General features: G+C 44.7%; 1 protein-coding gene across 1 annotated transcript in view; it reads left to right on the top strand.

Moving 5' to 3' along the window:
* The window catches only part of piezo1 (piezo type mechanosensitive ion channel component 1 (Er blood group)), a 186,901-nt gene that overhangs the window by 989 nt on the left and 169,129 nt on the right, over positions 1-16,783 (top strand). The gene's annotated exons all lie outside the window — the stretch shown is intronic.

Below are 16,783 nucleotides of genomic sequence, written 5' to 3'. Positions count from 1 at the left end.
ATGTCCATTATGTTAATACAGTCGTTACAGTAATGAATAGGCTATGGTCATTGGACTCTCATGCTTGCTGACCTGTCTGTTGCTTGACTCTGCACTAGGAGTCTCTCAGGATGAGAGAGTGATCAAAATGTCTCTACTATAAAGTTGAGTTTTTCCAGTATATTGGCAATTCAGTCTGGATTTGTGAATAATCTGTAAATATTCTGAAGCTTGAAACAAGAGAACAAAAAAAACAAAAAAAGAAATGTTTGTTGGCCTACTTGATCACAATAGCATGCTATGGATGCTTTCATCTCTAAAGTGTCTCACAATAATGAATACATGTGTTTCCAGTGGGAGTATAAAACCCTGGCATATTTAGAGGAGTTTGCACAGGTACTGACAGAATTGAACATTTAGACCAGAATAGCTCAGCCTGAAGCGCAAAACCTAAAGGGTCTCCTGGCCAAGGGGATTCCCTCTTACAGTAATACAGTAATAGTACTAGTAGGTGTTTGGTTTCAGAGGTGGTAGTCTGGTAGACCCAGAGTTGAATCCTGGGTGTTACTGTGGTGCCATGGTCGGTCGGGGTCAGGTTGCCTGGAGGTGTGGAGGTTAAAGGTTGTGTGGGTGAATGTTGCAGGGGAGCTCAGCCTGAAGCCCAAAGCCTAATATCTCAAGGGGTGGATTCCCTTTTGGGCTTGGCGTAGGGCAGGGCTCTTCAACGTTTTCAGGCCATGGACCCCTTAGTTGAGAGAGAGACGAATCAGGGACCCCCCACAACCTTTTCATAGATTCCATATAGGCCTATAGTTTCATCGTTTGACAGCACAATCATCAGTGTATTTTGGATTCATGTCAATTAGTGTTTTCAGATATTTAACAACTTGAGCCGTCATTACCTAATAAACTTGACCTTTCACTCTGTACTTGGTCTGCTCTTTTTCCCCTCGATCTACAAGCTCACAAAGCCTCGCGCTGCGAGGCGTTGTGAGCTTGTAGATCTGCTATTGTTGGCTACAGTTCTCAGAATATGGACACTAGGGTTCAAGTTGTTAATATAAAAAAGGATTGGAAGATTTGGAGGACCCCCTGTAGTAACTCTGAGGACCCCCTAGGGGTCCCGGACTCCCTGTTGAAGACCCCTGGCGTAGGGATAGATGTTTGATTTCCCACGTGGGAGACCCAGGTTCCAGTGTTAAACTAGCAAAGCTGATCATGGAAATGTATTATTTTATTTTGACCTGGCTGGCAGCATAACTTAATTAACAAAATACACTCGCCACATCTTCAGATCCATTGGGATGTGACAGAAGGCATTGGGTTGAATTGAATGTCATTATTCTGGTGCTTATTGTTCTGAACTTCTGACACTTGCTTTCACTCTCTCTCTCTCTCTCTCTCTCTCTCTCTCTCTCTCTCTCTCTCTCTCTCTCTCTCTCTCTCTCTCTCTCTCTCTCTCTCTCTCTCTCTCTCTCTCTCACACACACACACACACACAATTGAAACCATTGTCCTGGCTGTAAAGATTCCATAGCGTAGTGGTCAGTGTATGCACTGTAGCGTTTCAAATGTAAATGGAAGTTTCCATTAGTCAGACAGCCAGACTGCTGGTTGAAATACAGCCATTCCTGTCCTACTCTCCGGTCTATTCTCTGCTTCTATAAAATTGCAGGAAAAGTTCTATTTAAGGAGCTCCCAAACCTAATTGTAACACCATGTACTCCTATTGCACGGCTCTACACATTAAATGGTCATTTATACGTTGTTGTGTGGCCATGTTGGTTGCAGAAAATAACAGATTTATCAAACATCATGTCATGTTTTTCAGTATAAATTGGCCATTAGCCTGCAGAGCCCATTTTCTGTACAAACTAGGGCATTCACGAATAGTTATTTTTAGTATTCGAATTATTCGACCTTAAAGTATTCGAATATTTGAGAGGCGAACGAACATTGTGAAAATAGCCGATCTACATGCTCACAACGCCTTGCGTTGCGAGGCGTTGTGAGGCGTTGTGAGCATGTAGATCAGCTATTTTCACAATATTTCACAATCTGCAGAACCGAGTCACATTAAATGTAATACCTACAATTCCAAGTGCTTGTCAGGGTGGGGGCCCCCAGTTCAAATAAAGAGAAAACAATAAAGAAATACAAATAAGCGAATATTCTACTTCGGTGAACAACGTCGAATAGTGACTTTGATATTCAAATAGTCGAATATTCTAATATTTGGTGAATGCCCTAGTACAAACTAGTGTCCTTTTCAACTACATTTTGTGTCCTGTCAAATTATCATATCTCCATTATTACGCTACAAAAGGGTTTTTAGTCTCACTAGCGAAAGCACCGGACAAGAAACTTGTGTCATCATGGCAGGATGTAAATACAACATGTGCTGTCTGTACCCGATGTGAGTCACAGGAAATGAGAGGTGCTGTGCTTGCTACTGGCAATGCCACACACACACAGAAACACACGCGCGCAAAGTCAACCCCTAGTAGTCGATACCACAGCTGTTAAAACCATGAGCTTTCTTACCCACAGAGATTTAATTTTCCTTCAGTGTGGCTTGATAATCATGTTAATTAGTCTGTAAACCAATCATTGTCCCTAACATGATATTGACTATGACCATCAATGAATTGTATATTCTGGAGGCTATGTCAAATGGTCTTTGTTTCTTGTACTGTAGCTTTACAGCGTAATTAGTTTTAGGTTTGAATTACACCACAGTGAAGCTAAAGACACATTTCCTACAGTGATAATATTACATACCGTCATATGATCTGATCTAAATAAAGAATCTGATCTAAAAAAAAATGTCAGCAGTGCTGGATCTTGTGATTGAGCTAGCCAACAAAGACCTTTCCCAATCGTCTTGATTGGTCATCAGATGTTTTACAGGTTGATGTTATTAATCAACTCCAGATGAAATGAGACGATGATTAGGTTTAGAACTTTAGATGTACTGTAAGTCCCTCTGAGTGCCAGCAGTTGTTGATCTATCTGCTGAATGGGGTAATTAATTAGCGAGATATGATGGAGCGTTGATTAAGCCCTCCTCTGACAGGCTAACAATAGTGGAGGGTACTTTAATGTTCTTGGCATAACAATATGGGCTGAATGGGTTCATGTGGTGGGATTACTTCTGGTCTGACTTTGATCAGTTGATGTGTTGGGTGTGTGTGTGTGTGTGTGTGTGTGTGTGTGTGTGTGTGTGTGTGTGTGTGTGTGTGTGTGTGTGTGTGTGTGTGTGTGTGTGTGTGTGTGTGTGTGTGTGTGTGTGTGTGTGTGTGTGTGTTGGAGGCAGAAATGTTACCTCTGTGTGTGGTCTATGGAGAAGGGGAAGGGAAAATGTCTAAAGAGTTGAGAAGAAAAGCATCTTAAAAGTGGAAAGCATTTTGTTCCCCCAGATAATGACAGACCTCACACTTTACTATCCTCTCCTCTTCCCCTTTCTCCTGTCCTGTCCTGTCCTCTTCTCTCCTCGTACATTTCAGGAACAGGGGTGAAGAAGGAAGGAATATATACAAAAAGAAAGGAAACTTGACTTTGGTCCATTATATCTTCCCTTTAATAATATTTGTGTTGTGTTTTATATCATGTTTATCGTTGATTTGTCACCTTTACATTTACAACGAGGTACAGCTTGTAAGCATCGGGCATTCACAAACGTATGGGTAGCGCCGACCCAAATGTTTGCCAAAATGGCTTGCAATACTGTTCTGCTGGCATTTACTCTCGTTTTGGGCTTCCCTGACACTGAGCTTAAAATTAACAAAGTGTAAAAATGGCCAATATGTGTTGTTTTTTTTCTTTTCCTTATTACTGTGGGAGAGTGCAATCATTCAATGAACCAAGCAACAAAGGTGAACTTCCAGGCTTGCCAGGCCATTTTGACCATTTTTTTGAGGGGTGCTACCCACACGTTTGGCTGTGTTGCTCATTCCACTTACAATTACAATTTGTACCTTGTGGTAAAGGTGACAAATCAACGCATTTGGTATAATTAAAGGGGAGATACTGTATAATGGACCGAATGTTGGCACATTTTGGGTCGCCGTTACCCACACGTTTGGCTGTGGTGCTCATTCCACGAATGCCCGCTGCTGTACCTCGTTGTAAAGGTGACGAATCAACAATAAAAATTATATAAACAATACGAAACAACAATTCAATACAATACAAATTGGTATTATTAAAGGGGAGTGGACTGATCTTTTTGTGCTAAGTTTATAATAAATTATTAAAAAGGGTAGATAGAGGCAGAAGATGGAGTGAGATTGAAAGGGACACACATTCCTTAAATACCGGTAACCTTTTCTTTTAATACCAGATATGGATGGAATCCTGTATTGTTGTATCATTCAGCTCACCCTCTGCTCCGGCGTGGCAGTTCTGACTACAGAACAGAACGGCAGCCATCGGAGCTGGCTAGGAATTCAGTAGGCCGCCACCTGGATACTTTTTAGTTTGTTTGTTTTCTTATGTTTGTATATGATAGACTGTAAGGTTATGAAGCAGGTGGGTGCTTTTCCTGCTGATAGTCACGTATGTTATGGTTACTTCATTGTGTATTGTTAGGCTATAATACCATTGGAATTACTCGTTTTTGGTTCATGCTGATGTGCTGAATGATGTTTGGTGGAAAACGAGTGTCCCCATTCGGGATGAACAAAGCTGTCTGGCCATTAATGCAAGGGTCTTCAACAGGGGGTCCGGGACCCCTAGGGGGTCCTCAGAGTTACTTGTGATAGAAACGTTGTTCTCCTTTTTTATATTAACCATTTGAACCCTAGTGTCCATATTGTGAGAACTTTAGCCAAAAATAGCAGATCTACAAGCTCACAACGCCTCACAAGAGCTTTTGTGTAGAGGGGGAACAGAGCAGACTAAGTACAGAGTGAAAGGTGAAGTTTATTAAGTATTGACGGTTCAAGTGGTTAAATATCTGAAAACACAAATTGACTCCAAAATACACTGATGATTGTGCCGTCAAACGATGAAACTATATGGAATCTATGAACAGGTTGTGGGGGTCCCTGCTTCATCTCTCTCTCAACTAAGGGGTCCTTGGCCTGAAAACATTGAAGACCCCTGGTATAGCAAACCAGAAATGGTCCCTCAAGTTATTCTGCTGCTCATTGTACCCACACACCCTCTAAAAGCAAAAAAATAATAAACACAGTGAACAATGTTACCACCCTTTGGGTTTTTATTACAATTCTGAGCTGCAATGTGCTTGTGTGGGAGCGGAACACGGTGCCAAACACAATGCCTTTTTCCCCCCTTTCTCCCTATTGTGACAGACTTGTCACGTTGTCAGATTCATAAGTAGGCTACACGGTGGCTTGTAGTGACACACTGACATTTGCACGAACCCTAAGAGGTAATTGTGTTTGTAAGTGAGACGTTTTCTGATGCTACCGTTTACATTCGGGCAGCTCTACTAGAGGAACTCTGGAAAAGTCATCTAAATCAAATCTTCCAGTGTTTAAACAATGACTGAATACGATTTGCTTGACAACGTGCTGTCAGCAGCAAAGCTGATGAAAAAACAACAAACCGCAAAGCAGGCTCCAGTACTCGTGTAACTGCATGTTCTGCCTTTTATGTTACACACACACGCACAGTCGCACACACAGGGACGTCGCAAGGAGGGGAGTGGGACTGAGTTACTAGTGCCCAAGGTGGAGCGGCCTGGAATTATTTTATACTTTAGCTATTGAAAAATAGCAGATATACAAGCTCACAGCGTGGCACCGAGTGCTGCCCTGCGAGCTTGTATATCTGCTATTTTTTTTAAATGTTGTGAACATGTGTGCAAATCTTTGAATATATGTATTTTCTAGGCGAGAGTTTCTAACCAAAATTTTGCTTCTGGAGGGTCCCTGGAACTAAATATTTTGAGATGGGGGTCCGTGGTCAAATACATATCATTCTGGGGGTCCTTGAAATGAAAATGTTTGAGCACCACTGACATAGAAACATAGGTTGTTCAAAAAACCTTAGAAGGATTTGAAATATTCAAAGACTTGCACAAATCTTCCCGATTTTTCAAAAATAGCAGATCTACGAGCTCGCAGTAGCTTGTAGATCTGCTATTTCTCAAGAGTTAAAGTGCCACAGGCCCAGAATTTGGTGCGACACCCCTGCATACACACACATCGCACGACGCACGCACACCTGGCAAGAAGCTGGCATGTTTGGTCTCAAAACCCTGAGGTTGGTTTATTTTATTCCTGTCCTGTTAGGACAAATCTACTGATTAGAGTTGATGCCTGGAACGACGGAGAGATTAGCCTACATGGAATCACACACACTGAGCTCACACATAGCTCAGATTCTATGCTTTGACACGGAATTTGAGTTATGCGTGTTTCAAAGTGTATGTTTTATGTGTCGCGACAGTGCAGTGCCTCAGTAATGTAGGATCATAGGTAAACCAAGAACCTATCGTGTGTGTGTGTGCGTGCGTGCGTGCGTGCGTGCTTGCGCGCGCGTACACATACTATTGTAGAGAAAGGTGGAAATGTCTGTCAACTGTGTCAAGTGGACCTTTTGTCAGAACACTGCTTTCCAAGGGGCTATTTAAACCTAATTAGATGAAGGTTTAGGTAGGTTATTAGCTACGGATGTGGCTACGGATGGAATTAATGGAGTCAATAGAAATCAGTTGAAGACATAGGAATAAAAAGCGTGCATGCGTGCGTGCATGCGTGCGTGCGTGCGTGCGTGCGCGTGTGTGTGTGTGTTGCTGAGGCAGTGAGTCAGCACTATTCCAGAGCAGGGAGGTTTTAGCAAGGCATTCTTCTGTCTTAGTGAGAAATACCCCCAGTCTGTGTGAGATAGCTTCATCTCAGGGAGTGGAGAAAGGGAGAGACAACCATATGAATGCTCTGTATCTTTAGCTTACACAGTAAAACCCAGGAACATCTTTACACTCCCAGCGTTAAATCAACACCCCTGATTTTTACTGTGCACAGTCATTAGGTTAAGCACCTCATTGATTAGGCTACACCCTTTGTGTGTGTGTGTGTGTGTGTGTGTGTGTGTGTGTGTGTGTGTGTGTGTGTGTGTGTGTGTGTGTGTGTGTGTGTGTGTGTGTGTGTGTGTGTGTGTGTGTGTGTGTGTGTGTGTGTGTGTGTGTGTGTGTGTGTGTGTGTGTGTGTGTGATTGCCTGTGTCCCCTTTGTCATTTTCTTTCCACAAAAACAGGAAAGCAGGTCAGTAAAAGGCGTCACTGTCGCACGCACGTGCATGCCCGCGCACACACACACATACATGTATGCACACCAACACACACTGTACCAACAATGGAAAGACTAAAATGCGTCACAATGTCAAACAAATTCCACAGGTCGATTTGTTGGGAAAAAATGTATCAGTAGTATTATAATAACTAGAAGTTCGCTGCCCCTTGGGCCGCTCAGTCTAGAGATTGCGGACGCTCACAGCTATGTTGCAGCAGTGATCCAACTGATATGGCCATATTTGGAGATCTGTATCTGTCAGTCCTTGCACACTTGCCCACATGTACCTAGTGCCCAGTTGTCCAAGTGCCCACCTCTCCAAGTGCCCACATGTCCATAGTGGCCAGTTGTCCAGGTGTCCACCTCTCCAAGTGCCCACATGTCCCTATTGCCCAGTTGTCCAGGTGCCCACCTCTCCAGGTGCCGGGTGCCCACATGTCCCTAGTGCCCACTGCCCAGTTGTCCAGGTGCCCAACTCTCCAAGTGCCCACATGTCCCTAGTGCCCAGGTGTCTGTTTGTCTGTCTTTCTGTCTATCCATCCATCCATCTCTATCTATTACATAATCACCTAATCGCATGATAATCACAATTATTTTTCATATAATCGTCAATCGTTTGCATGTTGAAAAGGTTTTTTTACGGGGCGCCCGCTGTCCTACTGGTCCAGGCGCATACCACTTAGGCATTGCCACATAGGCATGGATGCCTGGCGGCGTCGCCGGTTCGATTCCCGATCCGGACGACCTTTGCCGTGTGTCGCTCCCCATCTCTCCCCCCATTTCCTGGAAAAAAAAAAAAATGGCGAAAGCAGGCCTGGAATTTCATCATTTTATGGGGCAGGCCAGTTTGGCCTTTGGTGTTGTTTATTCTTTTAGGGCACAACGGCCAAATGCCAGGGCAGGAGGGCCATCAAATAAAACAAGATTTTACTGGTTATGCAGTAACCAAAGTTCCTGGATTGCTTTAAAGATGGGGTTGTTAAGAATTCTGAATCTCAGTAAAATACAAGTTGTCTACATGACAAGAGGCATTGGTATCTACATATTGACAAGAACGAGGAGAAAGTGGTACAGTCAGCGGCCTCAGGGCATGCCATTTTTTGAGGGACACAAGGCCAAACTGAGGGGCAATGGCAACCATGGCCTCCCTGAAATTCCTGCCCTGTTACAAAGCCTAAAAGCCCCAGAAATGTTATTTGTAATTATTTGTTCCAATTTTCAATGCCAAAAACACATTATTGTGACACTGACAGTCCAAGTTGTGTCATGTGTTACAACCATGCGCTTGCTCTGAGGCTGTGTAGGATCGACTGTGTGCAGTTTACAAACAGTGACAGCTATTGTTCTCTCACACTAGTTAGTTACTGTAGCTAAGTTGGGAGTCTCCAGATATTTGACTGCGACATTAACATGTATTTTTGCCCCGCTAGTGATTGGACTCTGGGGTGTGTCGGTCAGTCGGTCTGTCCATCACTTCACCACTTGGGTTCCAGGATGAGCCCTGCTGATTTTGCGGCGCCACCCTTTGACCATTTCACAGTTTGGTGTAAGGAGCAGCACGACTCCAGGGCTTGGTTGCAGGGCTTTTAGAATTACGTCTTATTACTAATGAACAGACTGTTGAAATGGAGTGCGGTGATTCTCATGATCTGGTGGTTTAGGCTACTTCAAGAATACCGTTTTAGCTAGAGGACATTTTGAGTGGCTGCTAACTGTAAAATGTAGCCAGACCGATGCCAGATTTCGGGTTCTGTTGCCAACATCCCGGTCTGGCTCTAATCTTGTACCCATACTGACTGGTGATCCGAAAGCAAGCCCTGCTTAATACAACTCATTCACATCACTGGCTGCAGTTCACCATGCTGACAGCGTCCTTGAGCATCCCTGTCAACGTATCTGGTAACCAGTGTCTTCAAGTGGGCCGTCTGCTGTGCAGGGAGGCCCTTGGCTGAGGTTAATGGGAGAGCCGGCTCTGGACAGCAGGGCTCTCTGTAATTACAGGCTAGGATAGTACGGGAAGAGCCTCTGCAGTTGCTTGACACGTGCGCACACACATCACACAACACACACACACACACCCCTCCTTGCGCACACTATTTGTATGCATTTTGTGTGTGTAATTTCAGAGGAATTTGACTTGCGACCGGATATCTAGAACATATAATATTCTATCTCTCTCTCTCTCTCTCTCTCTCTCTCTCTCTCTCTCTCTCTCTCTCTCTCTCTCTCTCTCTCTCTCTCTCTCTCTCTTGCTTACACACACACACACACCCACACACACACACACACACACACACACATCATCATGGGTCATTCTGTCCAGAATGTCCCCCGACTTTTCATGCTATCCGACCTGTTCTTTCTGTATTCTTCCCCCCGACCGGCGCAAGTCTAGCGGTAGTCACAATATTGTCCCCTCACTATTTTACCACTGCCGACACGACACTCCTGACACACATCCATTCCTCAGCTGTTGTAAGCATATATATATATATATATATATATATATATATATATATATATGTAACACCCGTCCCAGGTAGCTATGAGGTTTCTTGTGTAGTAGTACACTGGGCGGGGCCTGAGTTCGTTTTAATGAACTAGCGCGTCTACCTGTAGTCTAACTTGTTAACTATTGAATTGGGTACTTAAGTAATTTTAATTCAACCGGCTGTGCCTCCATATAAACTTAGAGCATCAAATACTCCTCAAAAGTACTGTATGTAACTTGTCTCTTGCTTTTAACTACTTTTTTAAACTACTTATTTCCCAACATGAATTAAATAGTACCAAACATGAATTCTCTGTGAGCTAGTATGACACAACAAGGTTACTTTAAATATATAACTACCCAACGTAGGCAGGAATATTTATTACACAGAAAAGCAATAATAAAAATGTAGGACTCTCAATGCAGTATGACAAATAAAATAAAAAGGATTGCGAATGTGGATACAAATATCAACAGGTCACACAATAATGGGCCCCACTCACACTCTCACACACACACCTGACTGCAACGTGTAAGTCCTTTAGTGACCCTAACTGAACGCTCGTTGCAGGCCTGAGTCGTGGCTTGGGTGCGTTGAGGCCTACAAACTGTAGTGGCCGCTTCACTTGATCTCACAAGCAGGAAAATAAAATGCACGTGCTCAATGTACAGTACTCACAACGCCATGGTTACGTAGAAGGTTACGTTTGGTGAGGGGTTACTGCATGATGGGGGGAATGCAGCAGAGGGAACAGCAACACAGGTCAGTGTCCAGAAGAATCAGTCCAGGAGAATCAGTCCAGAAGAAGAAACACTCCCGAAGAAGAAACAGTAGGGACCTCACTCTACAGCTGGGCAAAGTGTTCCACGCTCACACTTGCCAGTGTCCTGAAGCAAATACATCAGCTAAGCCACAAGTCCAAAATACTACATCATGAAGAGATAGTGGTAGCTTGTACTTAATCCAATGACTTAAAATGCCAAGCTATGCATTTACAACACAATACAGAGCTCTTTGATGTTGTGGAAGTGCAAATGGCTAATCACAATTTGCAAACACATTAACTGTTACACTCCAACATTTAGTTACAGCAACAGAAACAATACAGGCATATATTTACCTCTTGCAGATCAATAATGTTCACACCAACAGGATAACTGGTCGTCAACCAAGGTTACAAACATTTATGTCTTGACACAGGCTTCACTGAACAAACTGTGACTTTTCACTCTGGCTGTCTGAGTTGGAATGACTGATTAGAGAGAAAAGGACTGATCTAGTACACCTGTTCCCCTAGCAGCTAGCAGGATCTGAGAACCCACCCTTCCAACTGGAACTGGACTCATGATTGGCTGTCAATTAAGCAGGAACAAATCAAAACAAAAGAAACACAAGATTGACACATGCTGCTGCTCACATGAACTAGCGCGTCTACCTGTAGTCTAACTTGTTAACTATTGAATTGGGTACTTAAGTAATTTTAATTCAACCGGCTGTGCCTCCATATAAACTTAGAGCATCAAATACTCCTCAAAAGTACTGTATGTAACTTACTACTTTTTTAAACTACTTATTTCCCAACATGAATTAAATAGTACCAAACATGAATTCTCTGTGAGCTATGACACAACAAGGTTACTTTAAATATATAACTACCCAACGTAGGCAGGAATATTTATTACACAGAAAAGCAATAATAAAATAGTAGGACTCTCAATGCAGTATGAAAAATAAAATAAAAAGGATTGCGAATGTGGATACAAATATCAACAGGTCACACAATAATGGGCCCCACTCACACTCTCACACACACACCTGACTGCAACGTGTAAGTCCTTTAGTGACCCTAACTGAACGCTCGTTGCAGGCCTGAGTCGTGGCTTGGGTGCGTTGAGGCCTACAAACTGTAGTGGCCGCTTCACTTGATCTCACAAGCAGGAAAATAAAATGCACGTGCTCAATGTACAGTACTCACAACGCCATGGTTACGTAGGAGGTTACGTTTGGTGAGGGGTTACTGCATGATGGGGGGAATGCAGCAGAGGGAACAGCAACACAGGTCAGTGTCCAGAAGAATCAGTCCAGGAGAATCAGTCCAGAAGAAGAAACAGTCTCGAAGAAGAAACAGTAGGGACCTCACTCTACAGCTGGGCAAAGTGTTCCACGCTCACACTTGCCAGTGTCCTGAAGCAAATACATCAGCTAAGCCACAAGTCCAAAATACTACATCATGAAGAGATAGTGGTAGCTTGTACTTAATCCAATGACTTAAAATGCCAAGCTATGCATTTACAACACAATACAGAGCTCTTTGATGTTGTGGAAGTGCAAATGGCTAATCACAATTTGCAAACACATTAACGGTTACACTCCAACATTTAGTTACAGCAACAGAAACAATACAGGCATATATTTACCTCTTGCAGATCAATAATGTTCACACCAACAGGATAACTGGTCGTCAACCAAGGTTACAAACATTTATGTCTTGACACAGGCTTCACTGAACAAACTGTGACTTTTCACTCTGGCTGTCTGAGTTGGAATGACTGATTAGAGAGAAAAGGACTGATCTAGTACACCTGTTCCCCTAGCAGCTAGCAGGATCTGAGAACCCACCCTTCCAACTGGAACTGGACTCATGATTGGCTGTCAATTAAGCAGGAACAAATCAAAACAAAAGAAACACAAGATTGACACATGCTGCTGCTCACATGCTAGGCTGTGAGACTGCAACCATGTGCTGGGCATGTACTGTACACTTCAAACAAACTATGCCCTTCTGCATACATTATGAGGTTTTAACTCAAAAGACCATGAATTAGTTTCCTATTTTTTTATACATGAAATCCTTCCATATATTTCACCTTATTTTAACCCCATTCAAACAATATGAACTCAGTCTTTTTAATACAATGCTTTAAATGTTTTAACCCATTTATTTATTGCATGAATTAAAGCCAGTAGCCTAAATTAAATGGTGAATGAGATTTAGCCAGGGCTACACCCTCCCCCTTCTGACTGTCAAGATGCCCTCATCTGACATCTTTCTTCTTCAGTCTAGTAGGGTGCCTCCTTCTATCATCATCCGTTGACATCCGGCTTAGTTTAGACTTCTTAACTGATCTGCTGGTTTCCTGGTGATTCAACTTGAATTCAATGACCATCCCATGATGCATGATGGTAACTGGGTCATTGGATGGGTCACCAGGCTTATCGTAAGTCAATCGTATGACTGGTTTCGGCTCTCTGAGAGACTTTCGGGGACTAGGAGTTTCTTTACTCCTTGTGGCAGGTGTACGGACTGAGCTTTCTCCCCCTTCTGAATCTGGCTCAGTTTCCTCCACAGCATCATCACTCATCTCTTCTGCATCAGATGCTACTATAGAAGGTTCAGTGCCTTCAGGTTCCTCGTCATCACTAGAAGGTGCTGTGCCTTCAGGCGATTCCTCTTCATCCTCAGTCTCCATGACTGATTGATCCGAGACTTCAGAGACCTCCTCCTCTTGACCTTCAGGATCTTGAGGGGCTTGATAGGTTGTAGAGAGGTGTCTCCGTACCTCATCCACATCCAAAGTTGGTGGACTATGGCTTTGTTCAAACTCTTCGTCCGATGAGTCTGTGCCACTTTCCAAAGACTCTTCAACAGACGTAGTCGGTCTGTGACTCCGTCGAGCATGCTGCGATCTGGTGACAGGTCTTCTTTTGACATGCCCGGTATCATCAGGAGGAGCGGACATCCTTACCAGGTAACCTATGGGCAACAGATGGTCTCGGTGCAGAGTCTTGACTGTGCCTACACCAAAGCCTTCTGGTTTGACCTTGTACACTGGCAGGTTCGGTAGCTTCTTCACCACGACATAGGGGGTTGACTTCCATCTGTCTTCCAGTTTGTGCTTGCCTTTGAGTCCAACATTCCGGATAAGGACTCTATCACCAACTCCCAAGGGCAAATCCCTCACACGCTGGTCATAGTATGACTTGTTTCTCAGGTGACTCTTTGTAGCTGCCTCAGATGCGAGCTTGTAGGCACTCTGCAACTCTTTTCTCATCTGAGCGACGTACTGCAGGTAAGACGACTCACCCTCTCCATCTGGTGACGTACCAAAGCAGATGTCAACTGGTAACCTTGCTTCTCTCCCGAACATTAGACAATATGGAGAGTAACCAGTAGCATCATTCCTAGTACAATTGTACGCGTGTACAAGCTGACTGATGTGCTGGCTCCAACATTGCTTCTTTTTCGTGTCCAGGGTACCAAGCATCGCCAGGAGAGTTCGGTTAAACCTCTCTGGTTGGGCATCACCCTGTGGATGGTATGGGGAGGTACGTGACTTACGGATTCCAAGCATGGACAGGAGCTCCTTGATCAGTCGACACTCAAAGTCCCGGCCCTGATCAGAGTGAATCCGTGCAGGTAAACCGTAATGCACAAAGTATTTTTCCCACAAGACCTTTGCTACAGTGAGGGCTTTTTGGTCCTTGGTAGGAAATGCCTGTGCATAGCGCGTGTAGTGATCTGTCACAACTAAGACATTAGCCGTGCCTTTGGAGTCTGGCTCGATTTGTAGGAAGTCAATACAGACTAAATCCAAAGGGCCATCACTGGTTATTTGATTTAGTGGTGAGGCACGGTGGGGAAGTGTCTTTCTTGAGATGCATCTCCCACAGGTGCGGACGTACTGCTCCACCTCACTGGTTAGACGTGGCCAGTAGAACCTGTCTTTGATCAGCTGGGTGGTTCGTTCCACTCCCATGTGCCCACACTCATCGTGCAGTGATCTTAACACCACGATCCGGTATCTTTCAGGCAAGACAAGCTGTCTAATCTTCTTTCCAGACACTTTCTTTGTTACTCTGAAGAGTATTCCATCCCGTGACTCAAGCTTGCTCCCCTCACGGATGAGTAAGGCGACATCAGGGGGATCGCTCTTATTATGAGTCAATGTCTGTTTCGTTTCAATCATCTTTTTCACAGGACCAATCACTGGATCTAGAACTTGAGCAGTCTCTAGGTCTTTTGGGGTCAACTGGTCGATGGTGCTTAGGCTTAGGTTCACTGGGAAAGCATAGGCTTCAGGCACCACAGTTGCTGGAACCCCTAGTTGCTCTACTAATCTGACATGTGCTTCATTGCCACAAGCTCGCTGACAGATGGCTTTGATCCCTGACGGTAGGATGTTTGTCCAGCCCCTAGCCTCTTGGTCGTACAGCCTGGACAGTAGATCAGCATCAATATTGTGACGCCCTGGACGATACTGAACAGTGAAGTCGTAGGTGGCTAGGGCAGCAAGCCAACAATGTCCTACTGCACCCAGCTTGGCGGACGTAAGGACATACGTTAACGGGTTATTGTCGGTTCTTACAGTAAACTTAGCACCATACAAGTAGTCATGGAACTTGTCCACCACTGCCCACTTTAACGCCAGAAATTCCAGCTGGTGGATGGGGTAGCGTTGCTCAGGACCACTAAGTTTACGACTGGCGAAGGCCACTGGTCTGAGGCCCTCTGGGTGCTCCTGATTCAACACGGCGCCAAGGCCATTCATGCTAGCATCTACATGCAGAATGTAGGGCTTAGAAGGGTCGGCGAAGGCTAAAACAGGGGCATTAATCAGGCGCTCAATGATCTCATGAAAGGCATCACGACAGGCGTCATCCCAACGCTCTCCGAAAGGCTCAGACTCTTTGAAGTACGTCTTGTTCGGGTCTTTCCCCTTCCGGGCCTTGGTCTCACGCTGAGTTGGTGGATAGCCTTTGGTGAGTTCGGTAAGAGGACGGACAATGACTGAGTAATTAGCAATGAAACGCCGATAGTAGCCGCAAAAGCCTAGGAATGATCTTAGAGACTTGATATCGGTGGGCTCCTTCCAACGTTTCACCACTTCCACCTTCTCCGGGTCAGTGGCGATTCCGGACGCTGAAACAATGTGGCCCACGTATTTCACTTGTGGTTGACAGAATTGGCATTTGTCAATCGATACTTTCAGGCCTACTTCTTCAAGTCTATCTAGGACCTTGAGTAGACGCTGCTCATGCTCCTCGAGCGTTTTGCCAAAGACGATTATGTCGTCCAAGTACACAAGGACTTGAAGGAGATGCATGTCCCCAACAGCTTTCTCCATTAAGCGTTGGAACGTTGCAGGAGCTCCAGTTATCCCTTGTGGCATGCGCTCAAACTCATAGAATCCAAGGGGACAAATGAAGGCTGTCTTCTCTTTATCCTCCTCAGCCATAGCTATCTGATAATAGCCACTCCTTAAATCCAATACCGAGAACCACTTGCTGCCTGTCAGTGCATCCAAAGCATCATCGATGCGAGGCATCGTGTACTGGTCCGGTATGGTGCGACTGTTGAGGGTTCTGTAGTCAATACAGAATCTGACCCGTCCATTCTTTTTGCGGACAACCACAATGGGAGAGGCGTAGGGACTACGGGACTCCTTAACCATCCCGGTCTCTAGCAGCTGCTGTAGGTGGCGTCGGACATCGTCGATGTCTGCGGGAGCCAGTCTGCGTGACCTTTCCCTGAATGGTCTGGGGTCATGTAGGCGTATGTGGTGCTCCACCCCCTTCGCCAGGCCAACATCCCACTCATGCAATGAGAAGGCATTTATTCTCTCAGCTAACTTCTGTCGAAGCCGGTTCTGCCACTCCTCAGAGATGGGGGAATTGCCGAAATCAAACAGAGCTGGATCTATTGCATCAGCTGGGACGCTAGATGACTGTACTGGGGTAACTGCATCAACAGCATACATCTCTGCCACTACAGTGCCCACTGGTATTGAGGTTCGTTTTTGGGACTCATTGTGGAGTAGCACTGTGAAACTGTTGGCGTCTATGTCGGTGCTCTGCAGCACACTGGGCTGTACTAGTACGCCAGCGGGTAGTGACTGTTCAGCGGGTGCATCAATCATCACTATGTCTCTTGACATGGGAGTTGGACTGTCTACTGTACAAGTGGCGTAATACTTCTCCCCTGGGGGTATTGAGAGTGGACCAGGTCCTTGCCATTTCACTTGTCCAACAGTGTCATCCACTGTCTCAGATGCAG

Source organism: Nannobrachium achirus (genome assembly GCF_963921795.1).
Source record: "Nannobrachium achirus genome assembly, chromosome: 13".
NCBI classification, from domain to species: Eukaryota; Metazoa; Chordata; class Actinopteri; order Myctophiformes; family Myctophidae; genus Nannobrachium; species Nannobrachium achirus.
This window is presented reverse-complemented; position numbering and strand designations above follow the sequence as displayed.